Here is a 23078-nt window from a genome sequence, read left to right as displayed (position 1 = left end):
GATGACTAGATTTGATTAATTTATTCGGATGAATCTATACAAAATATACAGTTGTGGCTCTCTCGAATATATATACCAAAAAAAACGACAGTCAAATGGGTATACAGTTGTACGTCTGTGGAATTAAAGAAAACAAAATGGACATCTCATTAGTTTGTTATCATTTAAAAATACATGTACATAGCAATTCAATTCAGCATTTACAGCTTAGCTCCGCAATGTAAATACGTTAATTTATCTGTAACAATTGTACCATATAATCCTGAAAGAGGTTCAATATATTTTCTTATCAAAGCTCCAAGGATATGCAATAAATGCATTATAAAATCCCAAATCCATCCATTAATAATAGGCCAGCGAATAATTATTATTGTCAGAGTCCGTGTCCTTTAGGACACACCGTAGTGTTTATGCAAAACCGTGATTCCATCATGTCTATTTATATCACATGTGGCTTGCCATCTTATAATGCGCTGTGCGAAACGGTCCTTTTCGGGTCCGCCACCAAACGTGTAGGTAGGTAGGTTAAATTGTGTCCCAAACTCTAACTATTAAGGATAAATTTGCTAGATATATTACATAATTACTATGCCATATTCTCTCATTATCATCCCTGTTTCCATTGTGCAAATCTCAAGTCCATGTGCTGAATCGAAAAAGGGTAATTTGGGATTCATTTATCGTATCAATCTGGTGAAAACGTTTGCGGGTAAAGCACATGGTTGTATACAACGACTGTTTCATGTCGGGTACATAAAATTACTGTTGCGTGTTTTAATCTTAGCTTTTGCTGATAAAATTGGAAAAACTTCAACATCCAGGAATTTAATTATTTAACTGAAGCTATTTGGAATGTGTACATATATTTGTAAAACTTGCCATCGTGGAAACTGGTTGTCATCCATTTAATTTTTCCTTGCTTAACAAAATCCAATCAGTTACAAAACTAATAAGATAATTCTAACATTTAAACTAATATTTGGCGGAGCCTCATGGTGCATAATACTGCCCATGGTCTCTGAAACAGTGCTTTAGTTTACTTAAGCATCAGGTAATAAGAGAAACTTGAAGAAGCACGTTCTACTTTAGTTATTGCTTTACATTTCTTGCTAATTCACCTTACAATTATGGCCAATTATGCCTAAAGCTGGTGGGAAAAGGTGATATTTTATAGTATGTATTCTCTTTAATATCGAGAACTCTTCTCTTTCAAGCATAATTACAATTGAAGAGAATCAAACCCTTTGTATTATGTGAAAATCTATCCATAGTATCTTTACACCAGGCTTCTACAAAATTTACAATAAAAATTGGAAAGAAAGATATAAAAATTAGGTGTGTACTCACCGCCTAGGCTGAACAACGGTCGTGCCACCACCAAACGAAGGGGAAATTGTCCCCAACTAGCTGTAGTTGAGCTATAATCAGAGCACTTCTAAATTGTAGGTGTGGTCTGATCGCAAGCAAGTGGATGATTGTCTCTAGCAATGCCTTGTCATTACACGAAAGCTAAGTTATGCAGCACGCAATGCAGCTCAGAAAGTGTTAACAATATTCTGGAATGCAAGGTATGTTGAAATGTTCCTGGCCAATGCTCTAGTTATGCTAGAATGTGATTGCAGGAAAGTTAAGGAACCAAGCGAGGGCGTTGCAATAAAAAGTTTCTGTAACTACAGAGGGCGCTAATTATGTTATCAAAATAATGGCTCATCATATTGTACAGCCTATGTACTATGCTTATGATTATATTAGAAATGTTACCGAGACCTGTCTGTTGTAAAACACGACAGGTCACACTTGAAAATATAAAGCAACACGTCTGCGCAAAAAAATTGTTGCATTTTTAAATCTTTATCGCGTGAAATAAATACAAAAACGTTCAAAAAATACATTATAATATAGGTTTTCCCTATTATTTTAACACTTATATCACACGAATTCCTTATATCGATACTTTCATTTCGCCCCTGAACATCGCCAAGCTCAATTCTCAATTTGAATTTTAGAAAGTCACCACTAGATTTTATTTCGTTTATGTGGAGCTTTACAATTGTCATGAATTTTGATGAATACTTTCGGTATCCTGCAACTGCCGAAAATGGTCTTCATCGTTTTTGCTGGATTTGAGGATAAAATTATCAACTGCTGACTGTACTGTATGCATCACATTGACTTGGTTTATTGCCCTACGTGTAAACCCTGTGTGTGTGCCAGTTCGTACTCACAAAATACATGCTGTCAACCATTCGTCCATGTACTCAATCCAACAGTAATAAGCATTTGCTCCCTGTTGTCTAGTGAATGCTAGTAAACAGTAAAAGAAAACTTGTATTCATACAGAATCAAGCATTTGCTTTTCCTTATCGCTTTAACTCTAAAGTAAATGATTTTACTTTTTGCTAAAACTTCCTAGCATTTGCTAGTTTTTATTCATACGACCACTTATTGTTGTTAATCTGAATATACTATGCGTGTTACCATGTTAATTGCGAAAAAGCTAGACCTATATGCACGTAAAAATTGCTAACAATAATATTAATTAGTTGTTGTTAAACGAACGTATTACTCATTTGCTGCTGATTTTGTTGCTGTCCCTCGCAGGATTTTTCTTGTTATTTCCTTTTACTCTTCTGAAATGTGTGGATACTTCTTCTCTGCTCATTTTAAGTTCATTAAAATGAAGAAATCTAGATACCTGACGTATTTAACGCCTTTGGTACTGATTTTGTTCCTCGTTTTCTCGCTTCACTTGTTGACATCTTTTTGTCTTAGCGCATGATGATTGAAATCCAGATTGTTCATTGCTGCTATCGGCTTGATATTAAATGACGTTTACATTTGCGTTTTATTCATGCAAGTCATGACGTCCTATATAGTCCCTGGGATAGGGCCATTTAATCTTAATATTATATCTGTTAAAGGATACCTTTGGACATCCGAAAATGGTGCTCTTAAGTTGCACAGCCGGTATTTTTGCCTTCCAGCTCCAAAAACTGATATTTTGGGAGCTTATTTTTTTGAGAAACTGCTAAAATCATATTTTTGGCCTCTGCTGTCTCAAAAATGGTCCCGTCGTAACCTATTTGCACTTTTAACATCCTCATAGGATGGGTGAACAAGAAAAAATAAGGGTTGTCCCAAGTTTATTCGTATTCGTGTTCCCAGGGTATATATTGCTTTGCGGACACCCCCAAATCCTGTAACTTTGCCTTGTTTGGGGACAGAAATGAGTTTGAAATGATACTTATTCCAAAGATACACATTTTTTTATAATTTCAAAACTGCCTAAAACCACAAGCTTAAATTACAGTGGTTGATCGGCTTTCTGTCTTGAAAATTGGGCTCGCCATGGCCGTTTCTGCTTCCCCTACCCCCGAATCACTCAAAACGGCGTTATAGTGTGTGGCATTGCAAACCTATTTTGCATTTTATGATAACAGTGCCAAATGTGGTACAGAGATAGACCAATATCATATCAACAAATGTGGATATTGGAGCATCGCGGATCTCGACCTTGACGGCCGTGGGAGCCATCATTTTAAAAGTGATGAGTCATGATGAGTCAGCATTACTTTGTAATGCGTTTTCTCGTGCAATATGGAAGCTAACATGCTTTTCTGCCTTTTTTTCTACACGCTTGGATGTGAAACAGGCATAAACAATGGATTTTCTTTCAATACCTCAATGAAAAAAACAATAATGCCTGCCAGCTGATGTCAGGCCTTGCTATACCTGCAAGAATGGTACTGCACTGTAATGTAGAATACAGATTTATATGTAGACCTTCACAAAGTTAGTTGTGAATTCAAGTTCTGACCTGCCAAAATGACGTCCTGGCAATGTTTAAATGTTTCAGACCTTCCACTATCATAGCTGCACGAATGGGTCTGGCAAAAACCTTGCCCCACAAATAAAAATCAACTGTTTTTTAGTAACAAAATATGCTGAATCAGCATTTTTTTTTAAATGCAAATCTGTTTCAAGCTTCGGTGAAAAAAATATTTCTAGTTCATTTTCATCAACGTTAACCTAAGTATCCATTTACAGACATGCTTGTAAAATGCAGCGATGGTGATTTGTCGAAGGGCAAGGTGGTTAAAAGCTGGAGGGCTTGGGGGAAGGGGGCGGGGTTTGGATATAAACAAATATCTATGCATATCGAATTCCTAGTACATGCACATTGTGGTCTATTATGTGCAAATGGGCGGAAATATGTCATGGGAACACCATTTAGGGAAAACTTACATAGCACATTGAGGTTCAATGTGCAATTTCTGAAACAAAAGGCCTATACGCACTGGGATCATTTTTTTCGGGGATGGGGGGGCACCATTAACCCGTCTCCCCCCGAGATCCTCCCGCCCCCGGGGCCATGGCCCATATTCCTGTTCTTGTCTAATCTGTCCATAGAAAAAGTGATTTGTTTGTACATTTAATTAATTACATATTTTTAGTGCAGCCCGGGCATGTTGGTCATACGGGTCCAACTTAACGAAGTCTTATACAGCTACGCAAACTTTTTAAAATTGATTCAACACAACAAAATAAGCAAAATGATACCAATGAATTAGACATATAGCATTTCTGTTGGTTTGGTAAAAACGGATTGCAAAAAGTGGCATAGTGGGCGTGATCCCCCACAAACTGACCTCCACCAACTGCGGATAAAAGGGGGAGGGGCGAGGGGGGGGGACGGGGCCCGTGCCCCTCTTTCATTTTAGTTACGTCGCTAAAAAGGAAGCTATTGCATAAACCACCCACAAAACTCAACAAAAACAATAAAGCTGCACCCCTCTCCATGCTTTTCATATTAAATTTTGGGCGGACATTTGTGGACACATTTGTTCTTCAACTCAATTCCTGCCCCCCCCCCCCACAAAAAAAATGTGTTAAATACGGAAAGCAAGGGAAGAGGGTGCAGATTTATTGTTTTTGTTGAGTTTTTGCGGGCGATGTAAACAATAGCTGCCTTATTTTAGCAAAATAACGTAACAAAAGACAGAGGAGGGACCCTCCCCATTTAATCCACCGTTGGGGGAGGTCAGTTTGCAGGGGCTCACTACTACACCACATTTTGTCATCCGTTTTTCCCAAACAAACAGAAAGTCATAATTCATTGGTTTAATTCATTTTGCTTATTTTGTTGTGTGGAAGCAAGTTCAAAAAAGTTTCTGTCGGTAGCTGTAAGACTTCGTTAAGTTGGACCTGTCACTGACCAACATACAAGGGATGCACCAAAAACGTTTAATTAAATAATGAAATGCATGTAAAACACATTCAGTTTTACAGATTGGACACGATCGGGAATGTGGGGCATGGCCCCGGGGGAGGGCGGATCGTCGGGGGGGGGGGGGCATGTTCTGCCCCCCCCCCCCTGAAAAAAAATACTCCAGTGCGTATAGGCCTCTTCTCTTAGCAAATGTATATTATATATGTGCTACGTAAGTTCCCCTAAATGGTGTTCCCATGACATATTTTCACTTATTTGCACATAATAGACAACGAATGCAACTTATTAGGAATGTGCATATAGATATTGAAGATAGTCCAAACCCCGCCTCCCCCCCCCCCGCCCACCCCTCCAACTTGTATCCAGCTTGTCTCTCGAAACCCCATAAATAATAAGAAATCACCCTCGCTGCATTTTACAAGCATATCTGTATACCGATGAAAATGACCTAGACAATTTTGTTTTCACCGAAGCTTGAAACAGAATTGCATTTTAGTGGTCACTAAAATCAGTTGAATTTTATTTATGGGGCAAGGTTTTTGCCAGACCCATTCCTGCTATGATAGTGGAAGGTCTTAAACATTGCCAGGACGTCATTTTTTGGCGAGTCAGAACTTGAATTCCCAACCAACTTTGTAGGTCTACATACATCTGTATTCTACATTAGAGTGCAGTACAATTCTTGCAGGTGTAGCCAGACCTGACATCACCTGGCAGGCATTATTAAGCTTTTTTCATTGAGGTATTGAAAGAAAATCCATTGTTAATGTCTGTTTTGCATCTAAGCGTGTACAAAAAAGGCATGCATGTTAGCCTCCAAATTGCACGAGAAACCGCATTACAAAATAGTGCTGACTCATCATGACTCATCGCTTTTAAAATAATGGTTCCCACGGCCGTCAAGGGCCAGATCTGCGATACTCCAATATCCACATTTGTTGATATGATATTGGTCTGTGTCTGTAACGCATTTGGCACTGTTATCATAAAATGCAAAATAGGTTTGCTATGCCACACACTATAACGCCGTTTTGAGTGATTCGGGGGTAGGGGAAGCAGAAACGGCCATGGCGAGCCCAATTTTCAAGACAGAAAGCCGATCAACCACTGTAATTTAAGCTTGTGGTTTTAGGCAGTTTTGAAATTATAAAAAAATGTGTATCTTTGGAATAAGTATCAGTTTCAAACTCATTTCTGTCCCCAAACAGGGCAAAGTTACAGGATTTGGGGGTGTCCGCAAAGCCATATATATAACCTGGGAACACAAATACAGATAAACTTGGGGCAACCCTTATTTTTTCTTGTTTACCCATCCTATGAGGATGTTAAAAGTGCAAATAGGTTACGACGGGACCATTTTTGAGACAGCAGAGGCCAAAAATATGATTTTAGCAGTTTCTCAAAAAAATAAGCTCCCAAAATATCAGTTTTTGGAGCTGGAAGGCAAAATACCGGCTGTGCAATTTAAGAGCACCATTTTCGGATGTCCCAAGGTACCCTACAAAAAAAATATTAAAATTTATCATACATTTTTTCAATTAAATGGCCCTATCCCAGGGACTTATATTCCGTCCTTTTAATACATAAACAAACCTTGAGAACAGAATCTGCTCAAGTATGGTTTTAGGTTTCAGGTTTCAGGTTTATTTCCATACTACAAGGTAATCAGTTAAATAATGTACATCGCGTATTTTAAAGGAACTTGAAATAATAGTATGGGGAGGCCAGACAAGAAGCCGAAGCTTGTACTAGGTCTGCCCCCTTCACAAAGAATACATGTAGTTATACAATTCATGAATAATCACAGGATATATCAATAATATGTTACAGTATTAAATTCATGAGCTCCTGGTAGTTTTTATAATACAATTTACATGCTCTAATTGAGGTCATTGGGCAGGAAGATCGAATTTTATTCCAAAGGAGAAGTCCCTGGTGTCGTACAGTTGGGAGGTGTAGGGATGTTTTAACTTTATTAAGATGAAGCTTATTTGGCGACTTTGTGTCGTAATAATGAATATCTGTGTTCTCTACAAAACACGATTTGATATTCAAAGGCAGTTTTTTTTTTCTTTTCAAAATTATACATAAGAGCACACAATTTATATTTATATAAATCATAAACAGATGAGGTGTTGAACTTAACAAATAGCGGGGCAGAGTGATCTTTAAAACTAAAACCATTAATCAGTCTTAAAGATTTCTTCCGTATAACTAGCAATTTATCAAGGTAGGTTTTATGAGTATTTCCCCAGGAAAGTATTCCATATTGAAGATGAGGCAAGGATAACGTATTATAAATTGAAAATAGAATACGGGATGGGACAAAATAACTAAGTTTTCTAAGAATGCCAAGGTGGCGAGATATAAGTGTAAGACTTTCATACAATGATTCACGTTAGCCTATCATCAATAATGACACCCAAAATCTTACAGGAAATAACCTTTTCAATATGATTATTGTGAAAACGAATCTGAATACTATTATCTACAATTCGATTTGTAAAAACCATTGTATGTGTTTTCTTAAAATTCAAAGATAATTTAATACATACAAACCACTGAAACACATTAGTTAGCTCATTGTTCATTATGTCAACAGTATCATTCATTTTTTGTTTTACTGTAGAATATGTTTGTATCATCTGCAACTTAGATGAACGTCAGAAGTCGAGTAGAATTACAAGTATCATTAATATAAATAAGAAATAAGATTGACCGCTAGGATTCAGCCCTGAGGTACTCCACAGTTGATTGGTTTGTAATTGGACTTTTTATTTTGCCAGACAACAAATTGTTTCCTATTTCTCAAGTAATCTTTAAACTACTCGAGTTCAGTACCTCTGACACCATATGTTTGTAGTTTACTAATTAGAATATCATGATTTATAGTATCAAATGCCTTAGAAAGGTCCAGAAAAATACCAATTGTATGTTAACGTTTGTCCAGACTAGATGTTATATACTTTATCAACTAAATTAATCAAGGCAAGTTCAGTCGAATATTTGGGCCTGAAGCCATATTGAGATTGTGACCGTATGTTAAATTTAGCAATAAATTTGTCAAGACGGTTTGCAACTAACCTTTCCCAACAGTTTTAAGAAGCATGGCAATACAAATATGGGGCGATAATTAGTGACGTGGGAACGATCACCACTTTTGTAAACTGGAGTAACTTTACCAACTTTAACAAAGGGTAAACAATACAAGGAGAAAATCTAAAGTGATTGACACGTGAATTTACACATTGCTACACTTCAAAAGTTACACTTTACAATCTGTAACAATGTTTATTGTAGAGTGAACTGAACCTACCACACCACAATGTGCCTTTTTGAAATTTTTCTTGTCTTCGCTGATGCGTAAATGTGTTAGTACATTGAGTAAGCCAATGAGCAAACCTTTCTCATAAATGTAATCAATGACAAATTCGTTTGCACACAAAACCCCTTAACTGAATCCCTGAAATGACATCACGGCAACAGCTCCCTCAGTGTTCAAGAAAGCATAGCATATTTTAAATGATTAAAAATGTGCAATTTGAATCAAATAAACCCAAAAGGGATCTTCCGGGACGTATAAGCCATTTTGTTAAAACCCGAAGTAAAACGAAATAAACCGAAACATTTGGGAAATTCACACAATACAATATTTATTGCAGAGTCACTGTGCCCGGTACCGTGCAACCAAAATGGTTTGCGGTCTATCACGCACAGTATAACATGTCGGCCACCAGAAGGTCACGTTGTACGTGACGCACGATATGATTCAGTTACGTAACTGAGTGACGACAATCTTTACGCGACTGGGTGAGTTCAAGCACGAAAAGCGGACACAGTTGCCCAAGGCAGACATTCGGGTTTTGGAGTCGGTTCGGTTTCGGGTCGATTTTCCTTGAATTTTTGTGGGGTCTGTTAGGGTCGGTTTTAGGGGGTTCAAATCGGTTTGGTTCGCAATCGGTTTACATTAGTAATGTTTCGGGTCGGTCTGGCTTAGTCAATCCGACCCAATATGCAACACTACTATGCAATGCAGTGACGTGGTGATGTGGTATCATTTTTTTGGAGGCGGATGTTTGAAGGGCAATGAAGTGAATATTTCTTAGGAACTTATTTTGTGATACTTTTTGACCCTCATAAGTGTATGAACACTAAGTGACATCCCTTGTGGTTAATTTCAGTGAAAAGTGCACTTCTTTCAACATTCAAAATTGTCCATGCTTTTTCAGACAACTGAGGGCGTTGTTACCGTGATGTCATTTGAGTAAGGCAATGTTCATATCAGGTCTTTTTCTGTTGAAATTGTGAATCCAAAAAAAGTGGTCATTGAAAACATTTGTGAGAAAAGTTTACTCATTTGCTTACTGCCATGAACTGACACAACATTGATTCAAAAGAAAAGAAAGTTACGACAGCGAAATATCCAAAATTCTGGCAACTTTTTGTGCACAAACCAATAACAACATTGGGGTTTCTGCCTGATATGACATCACCTTTTGCTCATCATGAATATGGAAATTCGCATTAGCATAAAAACCAAATAGCCACCAAAATACCCTGGAAACGGCAAAATGAAAATTGAAAATTGGTTTAAATGGGACACAAAGGAGCATTTTAAGAAATAGCATTAAAAATGTCCATTTCATGATCTCTTTTAGCAAGTCTAAAAAGTAAATTACGCAGTAAATCACAAGAATTACTCAATTCATAACTCTGATCAACAATGGTAAAGGAACTTTCAGTCCACAGTTCATTTGAATGGAATTGGCTCATTTGGATTACATGGCATGTCATTGACTTGTATAGCACATGTATTTGAAATACAGCAATGATGTTTTTACCTATGACTTGGAGGTATACTCTCCCGAACCTTATTTCGGCAGCTTGAGGAATAATCTGGCAAAGGAAACTCCCCTCGTCTCTGTCCTCGACTCCATCAATGACAAGTCCGTGATCGGACGACATCGAGTACCTCTTGTCGGCAGGCGTGTCTTTGGCGACGCCCCCGCGCAGGTCTCGGCTGATCAGACGCACCGTTGATGGGTCGTCTACGCTGGACCCTTGGAACCAGATAACACCAGCTAAACTTTCAGTAGGGCGGAACGTCGGACAAGGAATTCGGCGCACAATACTCTTTTGAAGGTGGCCAGATGTGCTAAAGACATCTTGGATACTCGTCCCTGGAAGCCGAAAATCGTTACCAATTCATAACTTTTTGTCATGCAACTAAATTTGACATGCAATTACAATTGACTTAATTATTTAGCAGTAAAATAGTTATTTTCCAATAAAAAATATTGTATATTAAAATATTGTTTTTTTCTCAAATCTGTCCCCATTAAACTTTGTGACTGCCTTTATATCGCTCAAAAGTTGATACAATTTGACAAAACATCTAATAATGAAACTAATTTTGTGTTGCAAATGATTAAAAAAACAGAAAGCAATTAATGTGATTATTTACAATGCAATGCTGAGCTTACAGAGACTCGAAAGAATTTTCGTTATTTTGCTTAACCCAACCATTGAAATTTCCAGCAGCTGACACTAGCGAATTAAAGATAAAGTGATAAATTCTAACATTTACATGTACACCCCAAAACATCTATTCATGTGGATAGATAATGTTCAAGTACCAGTATAGACCTGAATTCCAGTTGTTCGCCCGCCGCGCACAGGGCAAGCGTAGACAGATATACGGTCTAGCGTCAGCCTGGCCTACGTCTGTACCGATTTGTCCTCAAGTCTAATGTTAAAGGTTCAATTCACTCGGTTTACATGACACCATTATGCAGGTGCACGAATTTGACTTATTGAGTACTTGAGTTTGAACTTGCTGCGGACTTTGTTGTTGATGTACAATACAAATAACAGCCATATTGTTCATGGTGGAAATTCCCTTCGGCGCGCATATGTATGCATCATAAAAGCGGAATTCAAAGAAATATCGTTACTTTAGCAAGTTCTCTAAATAACGAAACGCAGTTGTTTTGCAAAACTGGTGGGATTATACTTTGGCAAAAAGCCACATCATATGCCTAATTGCTTCCAATAACTGTTTACATCAAAATAAAAAATGAACCTTTGGCATTTGAAATTTTAAACAAACCAAACTCCCCCACCGAAAAAAACCCATGAACCCAGTACAACACACTAACCAACACCGCGACAAGCAAACAATCGCATTTGTTAACTCTAGGTTTTAAGGGAACTTCTCCCAGACAATGTCCTGAGGTTAATATCAATGAACCAACGATCAAAACGTTTAGTTTAAATTATTACATTTTCTCACCAAGTTCGACGGGACACACGTTGTATTTTGCCGCACAAAACCCCAGCTTTGAGGAACTCAACAGCCCTACCAACACCAGGGAACTGATCCATGGTACTGACATGATGAAATTCTGTTACTTATTGATGGACATTAACAAAAAAAAGTGTTCATACAGCAGACCAAACTATCAGAAATTAATGCATACCGTTATTATCAATACTTGGCATCATTATTGTGACGTCACACCCTTAGCATGGAGCGGTGTTCGAAAGAGGGTGCCCTCTTTCCACTGGTGGTCCGAAAGCTAATTGATTTTATGTGACTGGGCGGCGAGCTTTAATCTGATTGGCCTAATGCTTAATGACGTAACCGAGAGAGACCTTAAATGAACAGCCTAGGGACACCAGTTTCATATACCAAAGAGTTACAGGAAATGTTTTATTGACACTTATGTTATCACAAACAGGCCTACTCATCCAGCAATTGAACAGAAAAGAAATCAGAAGAGGGAGCTCTGAAATGTGACACTAAAACAATTGGGTGCACTGAACTATATATATACCATAGCCTACCGAGCCGCCCCTACTTGCGGAACCAATGATGCTTCTGATGGGGATGAAAATAACACTGTTCATGCCGCGGCGCACTACAACTTTGAGGAATTTATTTTTCCTGATATTACTGAAGATTTCGTCACCAACACCACGAAGTAACACCCATATACATACCAGTAAAAACTAGCAATCGGAGAAAACGGCAACTAAAGTTGAACGCCTTAAAAAACAACACTTTGGGTAAAAACGACGGAGTATTTTCAGTTGGGTTTCTCGTTGTGGACACTTGATGAATTGATTTTATTAAATCTGCTGTTTTTCACCCGTTTGTGTATTAAATAAACAAGAAATAAGAGAAAAAGATGAGTGTCAGAAAGTAGTAGCTGTATTGTTGTGCTGACTAGCGCCCTCTTGTGGTTTGCATATTCATTTGGCTTACTGCTGGATAGCATGTAGGGCGCCCTCAATAATATCCTTATTTTCCAATCACATTTTTGTCCGTAACTTCCGTTCCAGCGTTTGATCCAAACTTGACCTGTTTTCCCATTTATAACAACCAGGTTGCCTAAAATCCCATCCCTAGTTATCCCATAATCATCAAGATAATTCCTGTGCGTGATTTTGAATAGTAAGTACATTTTTGATGTTTTTATGGGGACCTTTCTGGAGTGATTTGTAACTGTTTTGATAATCATTTTAATTTACATGTGTATAGTGATAAATACATGTACATGTTTACAGTGTTATAGGTCTTAATTAAGGCTATAATTAGTTCCATAGAGATTAAGTGTTGAAGCTATTTACACCCAATACTCATTTGTTCACCTTATTGTCCATGTGATTATTGTAACTCTAAAGACATGTAGGCCCGTGTTCATGTACATGTAGATCACATGACCCCCTTTATTCATTATTACATGTAATTAGGACACAGGACGCACATGTATGGGTGCACTAGGGATTACCATTTATTTCCTTCCTTATTTTGTTCTTTATTTAGAACCACGGGAAATCTCACAGGGATAACTTTCAACCTCATACACGGGATTAACATCAGAGCAGGGTGGATAAGCTGGCACTACAATTATCTGGTTCACATCGTTTAATAAACAGTCTACTTGGCTTTAAACCGGTCTCAACACCCTCACGTTTTTTCAATGAGTGTTAGTTCGTGAAACCGAAAAAGCTGTGAAACTGTAAATTTTTCGTTTTCACGAAGCAACACTCTTCAATGTATACAACACGAGGAAAGTGCAACTTCAGGTCACTGCGCGCGCGCTCATACAACTTATTACAAGAAGAGTGTTACTTCGCGAAAACGTTTTTGCTCACTTATGAGCAGAGTGCGCGCCATGCATTGCAATGGTAAATGGAACTTGAGTGTTACTTCGTGAACAAGAAAATTGTCACTTTTGCGCAAAAGTTGCCATGGATAATTAGCGTAATTATTAAAGTAAAGCTCTTGAAGCTTTGAAACTTCGTGCAATGGTAGGCCTTGATGAATAATGTTTAAAAATCCAAAAAACTGAAAATCGACAAAAATGTGGTTTAACACGGGAGAGTGCTACTTCGTGGTGTCGGTGACGATTTTGTTAAGAAACAGATTAGTTCAATGCCTACAGGGAAAGCAACTGGTCCCGATGGAATAAGTGTTAAACTTCTTAAGCTAGCATGCCCCCATATTATTGGGGCGCTTACTTTTATTTTGAACTTGTCACTAAGAAGTGGTCTTTATCCCAATGCGTGGAAACATGTCTCAGTTATTCCCATCCACAAGGCTGGAGATAAGTGTAGTGTCAATAACTATCGGCCAATTTCTATCTTGCCACTTGTTTCCAAAATCCTCGAAAGGGCAGTTCACAGTGCATTATATTCATACCTCGATGATAACAATTTGATTCCAGCTTGCCAATCTGGTTTTAGACCACTGCACTCGACGGAGCTAGACGACTTTGCATGGATTAATTAATAATTGTCTTTATGCAATAGATAAAGGCAAAATGACAGGTGAAGTTTCTATTGTTCTTAGTAAGGCATTCGATTCTGTCAATCATTTTATCCTCTTAGAGAAGCTACAGAATATGGACTTGTCAGGGTCTGTTTTAACCCTAAAAGGGCCGGGGGGGGCGGAATCCGCCCCCCCCTCAACATTTTCCGCGATAGCTTCTAAAAAAAAATTTTTCGCGACCCGAGCTGTTATGACTTTTTAGCCTTGAGCTTTGCGCATCTTTTGATGCCAAAAACATAAAAATCGGACCACGGGTTTGCACGTAGCGAAAAATTTTCCGGCGCTACGCGCCGTGAAAACTGAATTTTCGCATATACGTTGTGTACACCGAACAGAATTGGCATTCATACATATGAATAATTAATTAGCCATAATTCCAAAACCCTTTGACCTATAGTCATGAAATTTCTTGGGCATGTTGAGGAAGAGTTGCTCTATGCATGTAGTGAGTTTCAAAAATTTTCGTCACTCGATGGCTGAGATCTTGGGGGGGGCGGAATCCGCCCCCCCCCCCCCGGCTGAGAGATGGTCAAAATAACCCGGCCCCTTTAGGGTTAAATTGGTTTGGTTCATACCTAACCAACCTCAAACAATCTGTGTGCATTGAACGGAACAAATCTAGTTCACTCCCCTGAAATACTGGTGTACCACAAAGGGTCAATCCTTGGGCCACTGTTGTTCAATGTCTATACTATGGACCTTCCTTCTATAATTCCCCCAGGATTGTCAATTGTACATGTACGCAGATGACTCTACAATAACATGTAGCTGCTCAACATTAGAAGAAATCGAGAGCAGCCTCAACGAAGTAATGGCAAGATTAAACGATTAGGCAATTAGAAACACGTTAACAATCAATGCTTCTAAAACCAAGGCCATGCTCATTGGGTCAAAGCATAAGATTACGTCAAATGACTTGAATATTTATATTGGTGACTCCTTAGTTGAGAAGGTCAGCACTTTTAGATGTTTGGGCGTTATTATTAACTCACTTACTTGGTCTGCTCATATTGAACATGTTCAAAAGTCCATCTCTTCCAAACTAAGCATGTTGTACAGAATTCGTCACTGTATTCCAAGAACTAGTCTTTGCACTCTTGTTCAGTGCCTAGTCATGCCTACTCTAGATTATTGCAGTGCGGTATGGGAGGCCGATATGAGCGTCATAATAATACGCTCAATAAATTGCTTATAAGAGCAGCCAGATTAATTCTAGGCTGCCCATTTACAACTTCGTCTGCTGATATGTTTACTTCGCTAAAATGGCTTCCATATTCAAAGAAATCTGTCAGAAAGGAGTTTTTGTCTTTAAATGTTTAAACTCTATGGCTCCTGAATACATGACTGATTTCTTCTCATGTTTTGCACAATACCAAGTAACTAGTAGAGGGGGGGTGGTAAAATCCAATGTCAAAATATGAAAACGCCCACCTGGGAAATGGTTAACACCATCAATACAAGACTTTTGACACCCAAACTAACGCCGTATCTCTTAAATAACCCCCACCCCTTGAGATTCAAAATTAACCCCCCAAAATGGCCTTTTCTTCCTGGCTATTTGAGTATTCTGCTGTTCATACCCTGACTAGTCAGGTTATAGTAATGATGAACAGAGACTTACTATTTCAAATTGGAAACATTCAGGCACATGGAAAGAATATAGAAAGAACTCAGAAAGATGCTTAGCTTGAAGTGCTGCCTTGAAAGTTTACCCTTGAAAGAGGCAACAGGAGCTTAGCACAAGGGCATTTACATGTATATTGGGGGGGGGGGGGGTAACAATGACTTGAAAAGGGAACTTGCACATCCAGGCTGAAATGTATATACAGACACATTTTTTCTCAGTACACGTGGGCTCCGTAAAATCTAATTGAGGGGGGGGGGCTGGAGCCGAGCCGAGCCCCCCCCCCCCCAACAACAATTGTTAAAGTGGGTGGGGGATATCATATGTCCCCCTATACGGTACTTTTTTGGTCCCCGTATGAAAATTGTAGCTAAATTAAGCTCAGAAAGGCTGATTCAATGACTTCAAACTCGAACAAATAATGTTTAAAAGATTATCTTTTGCTCACAATAATTGGTTTAAATTGTCAAAAATTACCTAAGATCGCAACACAGATTGTCTTGAATTCAAAAAGTTTCCCAGACCCCACACCATTAGGGCTTCGCGCTTTTTGATCTCATTCTGATCAAGGTATGTCCCCCCACTTTTGAGAAGCGATTGTGAGACATGGGAGATGGATTTCAAAGCAGGTCTTTGCTTTTTTTTGAATTTTTTTTATAAACATTCCTGTGTTATTCGTGATTGCACTGATAAATAACTAAGCTGATTCAATGGATATGTATGGAATTACTATGCCATCTTTAAGATGAAAAGACGGACATGGATGGACATTCTTGAATCATACTACATTCATTCTAATGATTAATCCAGCTTTTGTTCCTTTATTTTAATGTAGAATTGGTATCATTCAACACTAAAGCAACCTATTTCATTGACGAAATTGAGATGGGACTTGATACATGTTCATAACAAGGACACAGATTTGTGATAAATTTCTGTTCCTGTTATGAAAATGTATGAAGTCTTGAACATGTACATCCCTGTAGTTTAAAACTACCTACCGGTAGAGGTTTAATGTAAGATTAGCCAGTGGCAATCCCTCAATGGATAGCTTTACTTTAGGAACAAATCTGGGATAATTCATGCATTTCATTTACTGCTTCCCAACACTTACAAATGAAATGTCTGTCCATGTTATGAACTTTATTCTTCCAGATAGTCGTCTGTAATTTCTGAAATCCTAAGAAATGTATCAAACTTGTTGGTGGACAATGTTCTTACTAGGACATGGGATGTAGAAAGAGAAAAAAACACATGACGGAGTACTTCATGTATCGACTTCTGTCTATGGTTCCCTCTAAATGTCACACTTTTGTTACCCTTTGTGTGGAAGACCCCTAGGCCTATATCAGTTTTATACAATCATTATATGTATATCTACATGTATGCCCCGACTGTCTGTAATATTTAGTGGTATTAGTGCATTAATAATGTTCTTAATATACTAAATTGTCAGTGATGTGTTCATCTATGAAAGTCTTACCGACTTCAGTGGTGTGTTCGATATAAACTATGTCAAAGCGATTAAAATTGGTTAAGAAAGGCATTCATTTCGCAATAATACTCACTGTCCACTGTGCGTGCAGTGCATATTTAGTTTTTTTTTGAGTGGGGTGGGTTTTTTTTCATGCTAGATACCCACTTCCTTGACAAAATATCCCTCAAATGACCCAATGCATCACCTCTGCAGTGGAGCGCAATTATATTCAAAAATTTTGATTTTCATCCCAATTATCACACCTCCCCTCTATAACTAGACAGAATACAAATAACAGATGGAAGATGCCCACATCTAAAACAGAATACTATTCTCAAGGTTTTACAGTCACTGGAGCCAAAATTTGGAATAGTTTTCCTGCCCAGCTTACAGTTACGCGTTCGCCTCCTGTTTTTACTACTGAACTTTTTAATTACTTATATTAACATTTTTAATACTTCCATCATTTTAGGTTTTTTTTTTCTTACAGTTGTTATGTTCGTATTTTGTTTAATAAGTATTTGTATTTGTTTATAAATAATGTTTGAGTATTCTTGTTTTACTTAAACTTACTTACTTTTTCTTAATAAACGTTTTTTTAAGGGATTAAATTGCAATATCTAGTTGTTAACATTTTTTCATTTTTGGACCGAAAAGGTATTTATGAATGGGAATGAAGGTGTTTTCGGTCGGTATTAAACACTCTGTTTAAGACCGGTTTGAGTCTGGACGGGCGATCGCCCATCCAGACTCAAACCGGTCTTAAACAGAGTGTTATAATACCTCCCAAACACATATTTATTCCCTTATTAAAACGTATACGTGTGACTTCAGCAGCCAGAAGCGTGGCGTGTATACTTCGGGCCAAAACGGGCGATAGTCAACATGAGTCTTGGCATAGACGCAGGAAAGGCGGAGGAGACGCACAGTCCTGATGCATGCACGTCCGTGGAGTTCTCACGACGTAGCACGTTGGCAGTGCGTCACGGCTATCTGCGAGGAGTTCGCACAGAGTCTTTAGCCATGAGATACGTTTAGAACAGCGCCCCCATGGGAAGATGATGTCTCCCCCCCCCCCCCCCACGACTATTGGATTTTACAGAGGGCGGGTTTCCGGTCACCAAAACATGTCTACATTTTAGCATGGATGAACATTTTGAGAGCCCCTCCATTGTTACTCAAGGCCCCCCAACACGCCCCCTATTATGAGAACCCTGGCTACACCGCTAATTTCATCGAACTATAAATCATATAGAAACCAAAGAAAAATTAAATGAAATCCTGTGCAAACAGTTGTGGCAACAATCTAGAATATTATTATAAAACTATGCATGGACGGTAAAGTATATGTACTTCCTGAAATGAAGGATTGCATGCATGAAGAATAAAGAAATATGAATTGCCACCTCCAAAAAAGGCCAAAATATTTAATGTGTGGTTTATAAACAATGCACTCTGGATCACCAGCAACTTAGCTTACGAATTGGAGCTGTACAGAGTGTAAACATCAAAAACGGATAGCTATTTTTTCTATGTTTTTTTCCCTGAACCTATACGTTCAATGAAACAATGCACACGATAGCAACCTGTTTATACATGCGAGCAAGGGTCTATGACATGCGAGCAGATTCAGCGATCAATAAAAAAAAGACAGCGTATTGACCTCGAGATTTTGAACTTTCGGCGGGCATCTCCTATCGGGTCTTCGGTAGCCCGTTGTTTTATTACAAAAACACGGCAGACAAATTGATCAACCAATAGTTAAATTGTCAACATTTGTAATGATGTCCCAATTTCTAAAGCCTATTTAAATATTGGTTTGTGCGCAGGGTCAAATACAATTAGTATGTTCTAACTTACAAAAACTTACTAGAAAACCGTTACATGATGAACAAAACTAAGACGTACTAGTTTTACTTTTATTTTGGACGAGAATTTGAATCCGCGTGCTAATAAAAGCAAACTTTACGTTCACGTGAAGAGCACAAAGTTCACATAGCTCAATCACAGAATGTTATTATGCAGTAGTAAAAGCTGAAGGTATCGAAACAAACAACCGCAAAAAGCCTCTGCCCGCATATGAAGACTAAGCTAGAATAAACAGATGAAGAATCGAGTCTTGATATCACTCTTCTGAAAGAGTAAACATATTGTTGCGTTCCCGCAAATTGCGTAGTTTACTTCTTTCCCAACCAATCCATTCCACTCCGTGCACAGCGTAATGCTTGCAGCGATCCTGTGTGCCCTCACACAGCGCGAAGCTTTACCACGAAGTCTTAGACACACGTAGAAGTGTGCAGTACATTGTACAGTACGCTATTGTATATAGCGCGCAATGCATGTAGCACTCACAGCTATTGAACATGTACCGCCATGGGACATGTACTTAGGACTTAGCCATTTTCCCTCCACCTTTCCCCGGAGTCGATGCGAATTCCCCTCACACACCTTACCTCGCATCCGACCCACATTGACCCCAAGCATTTACCCGTGTATTCACCCCTTAGTGACCCCGTACACCACAGCGAGTGTGTCCCGCTAACCCACTGGCCGAGACCTACGGTAGCTAGAGGTCAGGTTACGTCCTTCATCTCATAGTTTTACTCCATAGCATTAGTGTGTAGACTCTTACCTAGTCTAGAGACTTAAGTCTTGTACACAAACCTATGTACCGAGAAGTTATCCCCTTTCCCTTTTCCTTGAGGATCAGTTCCCCGTAAGGTACCCACGAGTGATCCTACTTCGCCCGCTAACCACTGCTCTCGGACTTTCTTCCAGTAGATTGTCTAAGTCAGTCGTGTACAAATCTCCCATAGAGAACTTTCCCCATGCCTTTGTACACGGATGCATTATTCATAACTACTAGAATCCAATGCTCCCATTGGCTAAGACGCGCCCCCAAAAGTATATATAAAGCGCGTAGAAATGGCAGTTTTGGTCATTGTTGTGCTGGGCTCTTCCCCAGTAGATTATTGAGCTGACCTACACAGAGCTCCCACATATGATGCATTAGATTGTTGATCTGGGCTCTGACCCCGATAGAGTTCCTGACATGTACGCCTTAACTTTACATTATATATAGTGCGCCCTCTATTGACCTGAGATGTAAATAATCTCCAATAAAGTACTAGTGTGTGTGTGTAAGATATTTGTATCTGACTCTTTATTTGATAATGTCTCTCACCCCAGAGAGACGTTACATTATTCCTACTTCATTGTATAAGAATAGGCCTAGTGAAAAGAAGACAGAACAATACACTGTGACCAGCATGGCGGCGTTATTCGTTATTACCGCGCTACTATTCCATCGTACAACAGGTAAGAGGTTTATTTTTAACAAAATGAAATCTTGTAAACACTATTATTTAAAGGAAGCAGGCCGTTCTTGGTTAAGGAGTATATTATGGCCAAAAACCACGTGACCATTTTTCATCAGGAACTTCTATTTTAATTTTATTTCTCCTACCTCACAATTGAAAGAGCTCGTCAGGAGTGGCTGCAGGCTGCATTTTACACTTCATGCAGGAAACAGTAATAATAATTCTATATACGCCTCGATTTCAGAGTTTGTGCTGGTCCTGTAAAGGTCTAGCCACAGGCATAGATAGCAGGGGGTATTTACATCCCAATAGACTGTCATTCTCCATTCAAGTGTCCTTTTTTTCTCTCCCCCAACACAAAAAAATAACGAGTGCCCTTTTTTAACGAGTGCCCTTTTTTTCAAACGAGTGCCCTTTTTTCCAAAAATAAATGGGCCCTTGGGGCAGCCGCCGTCACGAGTGTTTTTTGGGGTAATTTCAAGCATGTGTCGCCCTGAAGAGCACCATATACTCCCCCTCCCCAACTATTTGATGTACGTAGGCAAGTGTCCAGAGCAGAGGAAAAAGTGTCTACATTTGAGCATGGATGTGCGAGTGCCCTTTTCAATAACTTTTTACCCCCAATAAAAGTGACCTAGCTTGCTACGCCCCTACCACCCCAGTATCCTCCTTATACCAACTGCCAGATTGACTGGTTAGCACTTGTAAGCAAAGCCTTGGTCAAGGTATTCGTCATTATTCGTCCGTACGCAGTAAACGATCGGCGGCATATCCTCGCTATGCAGTTACAGCGCGAACAGCGACCTTATGCAGCCACTATTTTATGCAAATCATTTGGATCCCGACGAAAGCCTTGGTCCAATCGTTCGCGAAATCTTGTTTTCTTTATTTTGCGCTAGAATTTCCAGCGCACGACCTCATATGCAAATGCAGGTAGATACAGTAGGCGGGGCTAATATGTGGAGTATCCAGTCATACCTTGGTAACTCTCGTTGTCATCAAACCATTTGCAGCTATTCGCCCTTTGCGGACGTGTTAGAAACCACACTTTTCTGTGCATAGGTCCTGTGTGTAATGTGTCTCACATTACATCGACACACAACGCGTGTATTTATTATGTGCACTACATGTCTAGTCGCCAGTACCACTTACTTACAATATGCAAGTTTCCACGCAACGATCGACCAATACGAACGCGATTTTTCAAGGTCAGCTTAGGCTATTAATAATGAGCACCATCCCCAAAACCTCACATGGACGATTGGACCAAGGTGTTCGTCTGGATCCAAATGATTTGCATATAATAGTGGCCGCGCTGTATTTTAATGCACTGCATAACGAAGATATGCCGACGATCGTTTATCGCGTACGGACGAATAATGACGAACGCCTACAGACTATTGTAAAGCAGGGCAGTGCCTTCGTACTGGATTTCCTCGTGACATCAGTGTATCCAAACAGTACAATACTGTACTTTTGGGGTCGATTTTATTTTTACCGGGCTTGCCGTGTCTTGAATGTTCATGAATTTCAAAATCCATTGCAGCCTCGTCCTCTCTCATGATTCTACCCGGATCCGAAGTGCTGGCTTCACCGGACACAAATGTAACTCTCACTTGCATAGTGGCCAGAGACGCAGGCCTTCATAATCTGACACTCAAATGGTTCTTTGAGGATGAAGTCGTGAGATCATGCCATTTTTAAGAGGGAAGTTTCCTAGGTCCTTTACGGGGCAGGGAGCTGTTGAGAGGTGTAACCTGACAGTCGGGCCAGTGGACAATTCGTCCGTGGGTATCTACAAGTGCCAGTATTTTGACGGGAAGCAAGTAGTCTCCCAAAACCTAAAATTCATTATCGGTAAGTGACTAAAGTATTCAATTTGCAGGGGCGCTAAGGGAGATAAGTAACTGGATTGTGCATCCAATGGGGTTTTTTTATCCAGCTTTTTTTCCCAAATGTAGAATATAAAGTGGGAGGGGGCATACAAGGCGCCGGGGATTCCACCACCCCTCCCCCTAGCCCACTGAGTGACAATTTTGTTGTACTTTCATATTTCATATTTCATATTTAGGGTTTTTTAAGTGCAAACTACATTAATCCTTATAATTTCCCACCTCTTTCGGAAATAAGAAAGTTATGTTTGTTACAAACAGTTTTGAGACTATATAATTATAAAAGCTCAGAATCTCATCGTATGGATTACACAAATGCAAGATCTGAATGTCCTTCACTAAAAATGGCTATGAAGACCTGAAAACGCATCAAGCCACTGTCGAAACGTGGAACTGTGTTTAATGGCAAAATTTCTTCGGAAAAATAAATAAACATGCAGTTTTAAATTTTAGAAAAGAAAATTCATGTAAACAAGCTTGCTATAACTGCGATAATTTCGAGGATTGCGAACACAATTGGCGATATAAATGTTATTTCAATGACACAACCACTTGCTGGAATAGAGGTGATTTGACAAAAAGTATCGTCTTTATACACTGTTCAGGAATGAACCAATGCGATGATGACTCGGCGAACAAATGCGATGCCAACGCTGACTGTGTGGATTTGGATGATGGTTACGATTGCATTTGCAAGGA

The 23078-nt window shown here is 39.1% G+C and overlaps 1 long non-coding RNA gene across 1 annotated transcript; it reads right to left on the bottom strand.

Moving 5' to 3' along the window:
• Window positions 1-6: 6 nt before the first annotated feature.
• LOC119728930 lies at window positions 7-1583 on the bottom strand. Its single transcript, XR_005271164.1, has 2 exons — window positions 1348-1583; window positions 7-115 (listed from the first exon to the last, which is right to left on the bottom strand). It is a non-coding gene; the product is annotated as an uncharacterized LOC119728930 (long non-coding RNA).
• Between the last annotated feature and the right edge of the window lie 21495 nt (window positions 1584-23078).

The sequence above is a fragment of the Patiria miniata genome, unplaced genomic scaffold (assembly GCF_015706575.1).
Source record: "Patiria miniata isolate m_02_andy unplaced genomic scaffold, ASM1570657v1 HiC_scaffold_1, whole genome shotgun sequence".
In the NCBI taxonomy this organism is placed as follows: Eukaryota; Metazoa; Echinodermata; class Asteroidea; order Valvatida; family Asterinidae; genus Patiria; species Patiria miniata.
This window is presented reverse-complemented; position numbering and strand designations above follow the sequence as displayed.